Source organism: Gobio gobio (genome assembly GCF_949357685.1).
Source record: "Gobio gobio genome assembly, chromosome: 7".
Classification (NCBI taxonomy): Eukaryota; Metazoa; Chordata; class Actinopteri; order Cypriniformes; family Gobionidae; genus Gobio; species Gobio gobio.
The window spans coordinates 24,857,982-24,872,240 of NC_137103.1; positions in this window are offsets into that span (position 1 = coordinate 24,857,982).

A 14,259-nucleotide genomic window follows, 5' to 3' on the forward strand; every position below is an offset into this window, starting at 1 on the left:
TCGCTCAGGTAAAATTGAAAAGGAGTACTAAATACTTTTACTGGAGGAATGTTTTATACGTTTCTGTACTTTAAGTACTTCGTCCACCTCTGGTTTTTAACGTTCATTTTGATTATTGATGTATGAAGAACAGTTTATGAAGTTCAGATTACTGTGATAGTGTTTACCTGTTATTAATTGTATTTTAATAATTTTCTCTGCTCGCCTTTATTTATGCGATTGTGCCTGAATTTTGAAGTGAATTATTTCATATTTATCACAAGTATGCAAGAATTTAAGAAATTATAATATAATTAGTGGTCCTCAGATTTGATTGGCCGAACGCTGTTACAGAAATGCTGAAGAAAGAAAGAAGCCTTTGCTAATATTAAACCAACTTTTGTTACCTTGTTCTGTTCCATCGGTTGCTTCCATCGATCCATGGATGACTTCCACACATAATCAGGTTGAATTTTCTTCCATTCAGGTAATTCTGATGTTGTTGTTGTTGTGTCAAGACAGTGATCTTCTTCCAGGAACATCAGGTCAATCTTCTGCTGTCCAGAATCAGGTGGTTTGTCTTCGTCTGGCACCTCAGCTGAGACCTGTCCACTATGGGGTGACCCTATCAGAAGTTGTGAAGTACCAGTGGCGTAGCTCTCAGCATCACTGATGCACACAAGCCCTCACAGCACGTCAAGCTGCAAACCGTGTGAGAGACCCTAACCTACCCTAACCTACCCTAACCTAACCTACCCTACCAACCACTGGAAACATCCTGACAACCACGTACCAATGCATGAAAAACCACTCAGAAGAGTCCAGCAACCGCAAAGCAACACGCTAACAACCGCACAGAAAACCTTGGCAAACGCATGTCAACAATCAAGAAACCACACAAAACATCCCGACAACCACGACGCAAAGCGCTAAAAAACACTTCAAACAACCTAGAAACCGCATATCAGCGCATTGACAATCACCAGAAACATCCTAACAACCAGACAACAATGTGCAAAAGACTTACTCTATAAAAATAAAATTGGCTCTACAAAATAAAACTTACTCATAGAGCTATAAGCTTACTCTATAACTATATACATTATTTACAAAGGTTGGTCCCGCTGGGGGAGACTCCAGGTGACGCTGGGATGATTCAGTGTCTGGGCTTCTTTCTTCGGGGTTCCTCAGGCTCGGGCTCTTCACTGATGTCCACATGGATTCGAGGAGCGCAGCTTCTGCTGGTTGTGGAGGAGCTCTCAGCGATCAGGACGTGTCCATCAGGCTGCTCCGTCTCCACCACTGAAGGGCGGTTGAGTGCCTCCCACAGCCGCTGCTTGATCTTCAGTCCCAGTTCCAGACTGTAGCGACGGCACCGTCCACTGCGTGTCTTCAGCATGGGCTCCACCACAGAGCGGTAGATGTCCTGGTATTCCTCCACGCTGTAGCCGTGGATGGAGACAGGCTCTTCCTGCTGACACACGTCCACTGAAGAGACCCAGGCTGCTGGACGTGGACGGATGTCAGGAAGGACAGCAGCGTTCTTCACGTAGCGCTCTTCCAAACCTGTGGGACTTTGAGCTTTCTCAGAGATGCAGCTGTAAGAGTGATCTCTCAGGTGTTTGGGAAGAGCCCTGGTTCTTCTCTGGCGACGCTGCTTCATGATGATGACTGTAGAAACACTTTCCAAACTGGACAAACTGATCAAACTTACCAAATTGTAGAGTTGTGAAGAGTTTGTAGCACGTGTGATCAGGCTTCAAGGCTTCAGAAATAGTTGTGTTGATTTCAAATATCAACTCGATATTATTCAACTGACATAGAATGATGAGGCTCATTTAAATGTAAACAACACTTGATATCAGCAGTAAGTCTATCAGAGCAGCATGAGCTCTATGTTACATGTACTATATTACCTTTATCATATATATATATTGCTCATCTGTGTGTGTATGTAGCATTGGCTCTGCTGTGTAATCTGTATATATATGACACAGGTTTGCCTACATATTTTAGATACGCTCATTATATTTGCTTTAACTGCCTTTTCCTTTTTAATAAGCCTGCCTGCACACAGTTTAATTGCAAAATTATAAATAATAAGGGAAAACAAAAGCCCAAAATGATCCAAAATGATCTCCGACAGTTAAACAAATAGTTTAAAAACAGACCTTGCTGTGAGCTACAAAGTTTTAATATATAATATATGGTTTTATTGAAGCCATCAGTTTGCATTATTTCTTTCAAACGACTTAAATATTTGTATTCAGGTGCATATTTTGCACGTAAAATATGTTTTTTCTGTATACACACAATGTACAACAGTTTTATATGTATCTGTCATTTTAATACAATTACATCAGTTGTTTCCATCATTAAAGCAGTATACAGTTCATTGTGCATTTAAAATTACAATTTGATTGTTACGGTTCACAGTTTAAAACTCTTTACATGAACACTTAAAAAATGGGAAAATGATTCAGAAAAATACTTCCGGAACCAGATGTGCATACGCTCTTTGAAGGCTGTGTCTGAGATCGCCCCTAAACCCTTAAATAGGGCACTATTTAAGGGGACAGCCATTTGTAGTGGTGTCCAAAACCACAGTGGGCGATATTGAGTGCACTCATTCCATCCCACAATGCACTGCAATAATGAACAACCGTGCTGTGTCCAAAATCAAATACTTCCCTACTAGCCTGGATGCCAGCAGACTTTAGCCCCGCCCGCCAACATTTGAGTTCAGGAAATTCGGTCTGGACTTGATCCGTTGTGGAGCAACTATGCCTGAACAGGAGCTGTTTGGACCAATCAAATTGTCAGGGCGGGCTTTATACGATGATGGACAGATGATAAACAGTAACGTAATCATCCACGTCACCAAAGAGAGCTTGGGTTGAATTTGTTCTAATCCCAAACGGAGAAATTGTTCGTATATGCGTTCACCTTTACTATTTCTCTCAAAAATGATCATTGTGTTGGTAAGTACTCTGTGTATCATTAAATTCTTTTACAACACCGGCAAAGCTCGTTTACACTAATCTTCTTCTTCTACTTCTTCCAGCGTGTGTGCAGTTGAGTTCTGTTGACAACTATGCATTGCTCTGTTGCTCTGATTGGTTGTAGGTCTATCCAATTGAGTTTTTTTCTGGTTCGGTTGAAACACGCCCCATATTCACAGCCCATTGGAGCAGTATCAGAGTACGACAACGTCAGGCTACTTCCCTACTATATAGTAATGCGAAAAACAGTATGGCAAAAGAGTAGTACACCTATGTCCGAATACATAGTTTTCGATAAACAGTAGGCCTACTAAGATAACCTGCTATTTTTGCAGAGATTCTGTAGAGCGGCTTCAATGGACACTTTAATATCACAGGAGATGATTTATAAAGGAAAGTGAAGTTGGTAGGTCACGTGAGTGTCTGAAATCGCCCCCATGCGCCTAAATAGTGCACTATTTGAGGGAACAGCCACTTGTAATGGCATTTTTCCACGAAAAGTGGGCGTTATCGAGGGCTCTCATTTAATCCCACAGTGCACTGCAATGACAAGTATAATCGATGTACACTCGATAGCTAGAGAATACCCATAATGCACGGTGACGGTCACGCCAAACTAATTTCCATGTCTCTTCAAAAGATGGCACCTGTCCCTGAAATCATCCATCCATTTTCCAAACCGCAGGTCCAATGTGGGTACATCGTAATTACAGGTGTAAATCCCTTTTTATTGATTATTTAATTGTTTAATTAAGGTTTATACATGCTAGTTTCCATGATAGAGTTCAAGATACACCTTTTCATTACTACTGGAGCTGCCAGTTTGCTACATTTCAAATTATCATTGAACACAAGCAACAACTATGCAAAAGCGGCAGCCCTTTCAGTGCACTCAGTGCCCGTATTCACTCAATCGTTTTCATTCACTCCTTCAAGTGGACAAAATTAGTGGAGGAATGTAGGGAATAGTGAATGAGGGTAAAGGGGGTGATTTTGAACACAGCCAACAGCTAGAGGGGCAGTCGTGGCCTAATGGTTAGAGAGTCAGACCGAAAACTGGCAGGAAATGACTGAGATGCCCTTGAGCAAGGCACCTAACCCCCAGTCGCTCCCAGGGCGCCGCAGCAAAAATGTCTGTATGTCCAAGGTTTGCAGTGTACGTGTTTGTGTTCACCACTCACTGCTCCTATAATGTGTGTGCACTTAGATGGGTTAAATGCAGAGGACAAATTCTGAGTATGGGTTAACATACTTGGCCTTCACACTTTCTTTTTTCTTCTTCTTCTTAGAGAGTACCCATAATGCACTGTGACGGTCACGCCAAATGAATTCCCGCCGCTGTGTCTCACAGAAGATGGCGCCCGCAGCTGAATTATCCATCCATCCATTTTCCAATGTGGGTCCAGCATAATAACAAACAGGTATAAATTCCTTTTTTATTGATTATTAAATGGTATAATTAAGGTTAATACATGCTAGTTTCCATTCAAGATATACCTTTTCATTACTACCGGAGCTGCCAGTTTGCCACTTTTCAAATTATTATTGAACAGCAAGCATAGATTATGCAAAAGCGGCAGCCCTTCCAGCGCACTCAGTGTCCAAATTCACTCTCTCGTTTTCATTCACTCCTTCAGGTGAACTATATTAGTGGAGTAATGTAGGGAATGGACCCTTTTCACAGACATTGATGATGCGTTTTAATGGTCATCAGCATCGTAAATTCTGCAACGTTTTTATATTAGATTTTTTTTAAATGTATGTTCATTTATAACATTATACTTCGCATTAACATTTGCATCAAATTACAAAAAACTATTTAACACTGCTGTGAGTGTGTTTCTAATACAGCGGATGGAAGTGACGGTAAAATGGACATATTTCTCTCTTCTGATTGCCGTTATCCATCTCTCTCTGTTTCTTCCTTTTTTTTGAAAGTTATAAAAAGACTATTGTGGATTTTTTTCTATATATATATTATATATATATATATATATATATATATATATATATATATATATATATATATATATATATATATATATATATATATATATATATATATATATATATATATATATATATATATATATATATATATATATATATAAATATACATTATGTAGTCTCTCATTCACCGCTTTAGAAGTTTACCCAACTATGACGACTTCCACTTTTGAGAAACCCGAAAATGTGCAAAAGGGTCAATAGTGAATGAGGGGTGATTACGAAAATGTTGGTTGGAGGCTTTTTTATTTTATTTCAACGATAAGACGTGACAAAGAATATGAATGATAACATTAATTAAACGTTTTCAATTCAAACATACTGTTGACGAAAATATCATAAAGTAAAAAATGCGTTGCAAAGAAATGATGACACTGACAAGAGGAATTGGAGTAAAAATGTCACAGTGTGTCTGTCATGAAGGCTGTAAATGCTGAATTGTGCAGGTATTGCTGTCCAGAATCAGGTGGATTGTCTTCAGTCATGCAGTAGCATTCGTTGACATCAGTAATGAGAGGCAAGTGATGCTTTATTCTCTGCTGTTAGATGTTTCCCTCACTGATGGTTTCTACACAGATAGACATGTTTCTTCTTCTGAACTCTTTAATAACCTCTTCATTGGATGTTGAGCTGATAACTGGTAGATCACAACCCTGAAAATGGGTTGCAGGTGAATCAAAAGCAGAGCACTCTTTAAACTGGCCTTCAGGAAATCAAGCTCACAGACGTTAAAGGGACAGTTCAGTCTAAAGTAAAAATTTGTCATCATTTACTCACCGTCATGTTGCTCCAAAACTTTATGCCTTTATTTGTTCTGTGAAACACAAAAATAATGTGAAACACTTTCAAAACCTGTGATTAATTGTGGTTAATTATTTTAATCAACTCACATCACTAGTTTTTAATAGTGGTGGACAGTAACAAAGTAATTTTTGAAGTAGGCTATCTGTTAAACTCACTACATTCCAAAGCATAAGGTCGTACTTTTTACTCCACTACATTTCATAAAATATATTGCTACTCATTATTTTAAAATGAAGAAATCGTCACATGCTCAGACACACAAAAGCGCTGTCCGATTCGTGCACAAACTGATTCTTTTCTCGATCATCCTGTTAAATCGGTTTGCAAATCACATCAAACAATTCATTTGTGAATTGGACTGATCGGATTGCAGCTGTTCTTGAGTCAATAACTCACTGATTCAATGATTCGTTCAGAGCGAGTCTCCAGTGAACGGAATTTACAAGTCTGACCGAAAACTAGCCAAGATCCTCTCTGAGTGCGGGGCTAATGGTGAAAAGGAAGTTACTAATTTTGAATTTTAGGATTAATTATTGTAACTGAAAATATTTAGGTCACAACTGTCAATTGTTTGTGAACTGAATCTGCTCTGTTTAAGGCCACTGAAATGCTTAAAGGTGCTGTATGTAAGAAGGACATCTTTGTGTTTGAAATGGGTACTGCAGTCCAAATTCAAAATATTGTTTGCCCCGCCTCCTCCTCAGACTCGACACTCAAGCGGGTTGCCAGGGTTGTGAGGACACACAACAGGACCGCGAGGAGACTTACACACTGTAAGTTGATGAATTGATTTTTCCGTGTTTTAATGTGCTTCCGTTCATAGAGATTTTTAGATGGATGCCGAGGCTTTGCGATCTCTGACCCAGTTTGTCTGCTGGTTTCCATGGCAGCAATTATGCTAAAGAGACAGAGCGACACGCATCATAATCTGAAGACCAATCCAACGCTCTCCATTGACTTTGCATTGCGTGAAGCGGCCTCCTTGTCATTTCGGACTTATAACAAAAAACAGAACAATGTCTAAAAGCTGATATCTGACAGGGTGTACAGCAAACAAGCTAAACAAAACCCACAACCAAAAACCCAGACGTTTATATAAGCCGTTGACCCAAAAAACAAGCGTTTAAGGACCAAAAAGTCGATTCAGGCCATTGAACAGAGCGCGACGTGTTATATTACACTGAGAACTACACCCACTGGAGGGGAACGTTATCAGAGACAAAATATAATATATAAAACTGACATTTGGATATTTGACTTAACAGTGACAACATGTTTACTGCACACATATACGCATACTGAGGCATACTGAGTGTCAGGATCCTAAAATTCACCTATTCTTCCTGCTGAAGCGTCACGTTTTATTGCCTTTATCCACTTTTGTCTCCTTAAACGCTCGTTTTTTTGGGGTCGACGGCTTATAAAAACTTATTTCTGTGTTTTTTAGCATGTTTGCTGTACACATTGTCACATATCAGCTTTTATGTGGCGTTCACACCGGACGCGATTCGCGCGAATAATTCGCGCTAATCGCGCGAAGGTGGACGCGTGTACATTTTGAGTTTACTCGCGTGAAATTCGCGCGAATCGCGCGTGACATTCACTGCACAACAGATGCGAATTCGCGTCATGGGCGGGGCTTCCGCCAGCAGCTCGTCTCGTTGAGAAATGGCTGACATGGGCTGTGTTTACATGTCTTTTTTTTTGTTCATATCTACTGTTAATGTGTGACAAAACGTAGTTTGAAGACTTTTTCAGTCGATAATGTAGTTGTTTAAAGCTCAAATCTGTGGTGTATTTACATAAACAGTGCCTATTTGAACATTTTATCTGCCGTTGTCGGAGCTGTGAGCTCCAGCGGACAGCGCGCTCAGCGCACGTGAAAGCCGGCGAGGGCAACCTTTCCTCGGCCAGTCCTTCTGCCGTCTACCGCTGGCTCTGATGTCTCTGTGGTGTGTCTCGAGCTATAATTCGTCTTGTAACGGCCGATCTTTGGTCTCATGGATCTATAATTTGTTCCCTGGCAAATCGTTTAGGCTGAGGGCAAAGATAAGTTTCATTACTTTATATTTTTAGGCTATAACTGTATGTTGCAGTTGTAACGTTAGCCTACTAGCGCTGACTTTGAATGTTTGACTGCATTGTTTGCTTTATTTCATGTATAGCTTGTTATACATTACTTATACTTTTGTATTATTGATCATACATAAACTTGCATTTAACAAAAAGAGACTGGGTTGTGTTTCATGTCATTTAATGTTATCACAGTGATAATCATATTGTCTGAACCAGATATTAATATACAGATTTTCTCATCATTGTTGTCACTACTAGAGCAAGCTCCTGATTGGTTAACGCGCGAAATATCCGCCAAAGTTCAGATTTTTCAACTTGAGCGTTTCGCGCGATTCACGCGATTCGCGCGAATCGCGCGTTCAAAACGCTCAAGTCGCGTCCTTCTCGCCGCCTCAATCGCGCGAATCGCGCGAATCTCACCGCCTCATTCGCGCGAATCGCGCCGCAGAATGCCATTTCGCGTCTCTGCATTGACTTAACATGTAAATCACTCGCGCGAATCGCGCGAATCGCGTCCGGTGTGAACGCACCATTAGACATTGTTCTGTTTTACACTCTAAATACACTCTGTCTCTATGCAAACCGGCAACCTGTGGTGTCAAAATACTATTGGGTAAACTGGCAATGTGTGTTATCGCACGGACCAAAACAAACACAGACATTCTGACGTGGAACGCACATTTCAAAGTAAAATAACTGTTTTTCAGATAGACGAGTATGTGAACTCAGCATGTTTATTTAATATCTGCAAACATATTATGGTATTTTTAGGCTTTAGTTCAGTCAAAAACATACATACAGCAGCTTTAATGTGGACACGTCCACGTCAATGTGTCTACAGTGTCGGTTTTAGGAAGAAAATAAATAACGAAACATTAAATAACACAAATTAGAGCGGCATGATTAATCGTAAAAAGATCATAATCTGGGTTTAAATACCCACGCCATCTTACTGCGGTCACGCCATCTACGCTTTCAAATATATATTACATGTTTTAAAAATTCATAAAAAATTAATTAAATCAAATTAAATCACCTGATTCTTGTTCTACACCTCCCCAAGAACCACTGTGGTGATTTTCATGTTGCTTAACTGTTTCATTCTTTAATAATTATATGCCAAAATCATGACCAAATAAAATAGAATTAAAGAATAAAATGAGCAACATGAAAATCACCACAGTGTTACTTGGGGAGATGTAGAGTATTAGCGACAGAATGCGTGAGGTTATTAATGTACAAATCATTCAAAGGTCTTCTTTATTTCATATTGGAAAGGGCTGGGCTCATGTTTGTGCTTCAAGCTTATGAGTAGTCACATTACATGTACGACACTTGAATGACATTTTCTTGTCAAAATGCTGCTACCCCAAATATTACACGACATAATGTCCTACTTCATAAATCACCCAGTCTGTTAATGAAGACAGTTGCTATAAAAAGCTAATAAAAAAACTTTGCTATTGTCAGTAATTTGAATAATGTTGTGACACTGACATGTCAACTCCAAATTTGCTTTGTAAACTGTAAATGCTGAACTAATGAATTTGTGCATGGCTGTACCAACAAGAAAAACGTATTAAAGGTCCCATGACATGAAAATGTAACTTTATGAGTTTTTTTAACATTATCATGAGTGCCCCTAGCCTGTCTATGGTCCCCCAGTGGCTAGAAATTGTGACGGGTGTTAACCAAGTCCTGGGTGTTCTGCTCTGCCTTTGAGAAAATGAAAGCTCAGATGGGCCAATCTAGAATCTTCCCAATATGTCGTCATACGGGGAAAGGTTACCTACCCTTTCTCTGCTTTGCCCACCCATAGAATTTGGAGAAATTGATTCAGTTCATTTTTGACATTTAACCCTCTGGTGCTCTTCGGTCATTTCTGACCGGAAAATTTTCTGTTTTGAAATGTTAAAAATCACAGCTTCATCGGAATGATGTGAAATTTGGTGACTTTTCTTGTATTAGTTATGTAAACACACAAAAAAAATTGGGGTCATGATTCGAGCATGCTAAGTGGTCGTAAAAAAAAAAGTAGCGGTCATTGTCTTTGGTCATAAATGACCAACCATAGGAAATTAATGTGACTTTTCCAAAAACATTGAGGGTATGATTTGAGCATGCTAAGTGGTCGTAAAAAATTACTCCCACTTGTGCTCTTTGGTCAAAAATGACCCCCATAGGAAATTAATGTGAAATCTGCAAAAACACAAAAATTCACACAATTTGTGTGTGTACAATCTACAAATCGGCCACAATGCTGAAAAAAGTACACAGCAGTAAAGGGGTGACACTCTAAAACATCAAGAGTGTGATATTGACACATCCACTCACACACACACACACACACACACACGCACACATATACACACACACACACACACACACCTATGAAAAACTGAACCTATGAACCACATTTGGAATTTTTAAAAATCACAGCTTCATCAGAATGATATAAAACTTGGTGACTTTTCTAGCATTCGGTATGTAAACACACCAAAAAATTGAGGGCATGATTCGAGCATGTTAAGTGGTCGTAAAAAAAATACTCCCACTTGTGCTCTTCGGTCAAAAATGACACCATAGGAAATGAATGGGAAATCTGCAAAAACACAAATTCACAGAAAAAAATCTATATTTCTAACAACAACAAAAAAAATCTAAAACTTTATAATAAATAGCCTTTATAAAAAATAGAGATTTTTAAAATATCTATTCAAATCCATCAACAAAAAATCATTAAATGTGTTCAAAACAGAACTAGGGAATTCTCCATAGAGACCTCTAGTGATTACACCCATGGTTGCATGATTTCTTAAATAATTCTAAAAGAGGGCGCTAATCTGCCTTCAAAAAATATATATATATTTTGATGCCTAGTCTCTATTTTAACCTGAAATACTGCAATAATAAAATAAAGTAAAAACAAAAAAATGTTGTATAATTGTCAATGGCAAAAATAGACCATAATTATTGCATAAATATAAAAAAATACCATAAAATAATCTCAAAATACAAAATTAAAAAGAAAAAATATTATTGAAGAAAAATAAATTGCATTGGTTTTACTGAGGTGGAGGAAGTTGGATTTTTAGGTGTCCGGAAGACAACCAATGCAACCCCTAAACGAAGAGCACCAGAGGGTTAATTCAGTCGCTCGCAATGTCAGCACAGGCTTTACAAACAGACTTTTACCATATGGATTCGACAGCACCGCCACAAACAGTGAGTAACAGTGTTCATTAATGCCTGATCTGTGATCAGTGGTTTCTGATGTGTAGCTAATTATTCAAGTTCGCACAGACTTTCTTTCTAAATCGTTTAATACTGTTTATGCATCAGTGAATCAAGCCAGACTACCGATCGAAGAACACTCTCTTTATAATGTTCGGATCTGTCAATCACACGTCGCGAGTGTATCTGCACACTTGCCCAAACTGCCGTTATAATGAATGACGCTGTTATGCTGCACAATGAAGCTCTTACTGTATTCATATCGATGTCGTGTTTGCTGTTAGTTGTGGTGAAAGCATTTTGTGAGAGAAATAGCGTTGCAATGACGAGATCACTGCATTCACGCGATCAACAGACTGTCTGTGTACTCAATGCTCATCACTGCAGACTTTCATGTGATGGGAAAGATCTAAAAATAATGCCATAATCAACACTTTCACGATTCGTTCATCTCGACAGCTGTAATAGTAAAAAAAACGTAGTCAAAGTATTCGAGAGGGTTTCCACATGTAATACGCATTTCAAATGCAAAAATGTCAGCCAATCACAGCAGTGGGCGTTTACACTGAAGTCTCACAGCAGACACGCCCCTTCAAACAGAGCATTCAAGCCAGAGCTGAAATCAGGATAGAAAAATTCCTTTTATTTCTAAATTATGACATTTTATGATGTAAAAATCATACTAACAATATAAGTACACCTCAGGAAACATTATAAAAATCATTAAAAAGTCCACGTCATAGGACCTTTAAATATTCAGATAAAGCCACATATATGCAAGACAACCGAAAACTGACGGATTTCTAAACTTGATCTAAACCCGTGTCATTGATGCCAAACAGCTCATCAATAACTGGATTTTAGGCTTTTGACAAATGTTTGTTAAACGTGGTACTGCTGTAAATTAATGCTTGACATTAGACTCTGCGCATTTCATGTTTATAGTCTAGCCTAAACAAACTAGTCTATCAAGTCTATGGACGCTGTAGGAGAGAGGAGTAACGTCGTGAGAGACACAAAGAGTGACTAAAAAAACACCCTAAATATGTTTAAAACTACAAATGAACTTTCTTCTGTTGATTCTTGTTTTTTTTAATGTTACAATTTCAACCCTCCTCCTTTATCCGGGCTTGGGACCGGCAAAAGTGACCCAAAAGAGACACTCTGGCGGAGTTACTAAGTTTTTATTTTATTTTATTTTATTTTATTTTATTTTATTTTATTTTATTTTATTTTATTTTATTATTTTATTTTATTATTTTATTTTATTATTTATTTTATTTATTTATTTTTGTTTGTTTGTTTGTTTTTTTAAGTTTGTTTTTTGGTATTTTAACATTTTTAACCATAACATTTTAACTTTTTTTTTTTGTATGAAATCTGCATTAACAATCTAAATTGACCAAAAAGAGACATTAGAAAATACTGTTAATGGCAATGTGAGAAAATGATGGTAACTAGTTTGACCCAAATTCAGGTTAATTGTTTTTACATTTACATCCCGCCCTGAATGTAAGCCAGGGCAGGATCAGCCAGCGGTGGCTAAACTTCCCACATTCATTTGCAGTCTGGACCCGAGGGGTGAACATCTCGTTCAGAATCGTGGGAGAATCATGATCTCTATTTGAAAAAAAATTGTGATTCTCATTTTATCCAAAATCGAGCATCTCTAACACAGATTAAAATAACTCATGCCCGTTCATCTTCCACGCTGCTATAGCAAATGTTATGCATTTAGTTTCTGTTTTTATATTGTTTGTCAACGCACATGACATATTATGTATCAGCATCCACTAATCTTCCCTACTGACTAGTGCTCGCTATTTACCAATTCATAATCATTCATAATTATTTTCTATCATTAAAAATCAAGTACTTCTGTACTTTCGCTCAGGTAAAATTGAAAAGGAGTACTAAATACTTTTACTGGAGGAATGTTTTATACGTTTTTGTACTTTAAGTACTTCGTCCACCTCTGGTTTTTAACGTACATTTTGATTATTGATGTATGAAGAACAGTTTATGAAGTTCAGATTACTGTGATAGTGTTTACCTGTTATTAATTGTATTTTAATAATTTTCTCTGCTCGCCTTTATTTATGCGATTGTGCCTGAATTTTGAAGTGAATTATTTCATATTTATCACAAGTATGCAAGAATTTAAGAAGTTATAATATAATTAGTGGTCGTCATATTTGATTGGCCGAACGCTGTTACAGAAATGCTGAAGAAAGAAAGAAGCCTTTGCTAATATTAAACCAACTTGTGTTACCTTGTTCTGTTCCATCGGTTGCTTCCATCGATCCATGGATGACTTCCACACATAATCAGGTTGAATTTTCTTCCAATCAGGTAATTCTGATGTTGTTGTTGTTGTGTCAAGACAGTGATCTTCTTCCAGGAACATCAGGTCAATCTTCTGCTGTCCAGAATCAGGTGGTTTGTCTTCGTCTGGCACCTCAGCTGAGACCTGTCCACTATGGGGTGACCCTATCAGAAGTTGTGAAGTACCAGTGGCGTAGCTCTCAGCATCACTGATGCACACAAGCCCTCACAGCACGTCAAGCTGCAAACCGTGTGAGAGACCCTAACCTAACCTACCCTAACCTAACCTAACCTAACCTAACCACTGGAAACATCCTGACAACCACGTACCAATGCATGAAAAACCACTCAGAAGAGTCCAGCAACCGCAAAGCAACACGCTAACAACCGCACAGAAAACCTTGGCAAACGCATGTCAACAATCAAGAAACCACACAAAACATCCCGACAACCACGACGCAAAGCGCTAAAAACCACTTCAAACAACCTAGAAACCGCATATCAGCGCATTGACAATCACCAGAAACATCCTAACAACCAGACAACAATGTGCAAAAGACTTACTCTATAAAAATAAAATTGGCTCTACAAAATAAAACTTACTCATAGAGCTATAAGCTTACTCGATAACTATATACAGTATTTACAAAGGTTGGTCCCGCTGGGGGAGACTCCAGGTGACGCTGGGATGATTCAGTGTCTGGGCTTCTTTCTTCGGGGTTCCTCAGGCTCGGGCTCTTCACTGATGTCCACATGGATTCGAGGAGCGCAGCTTCTGCTGGTTGTGGAGGAGCTCTCAGCGATCAGGACGTGTCCATCAGGCTGCTCCGTC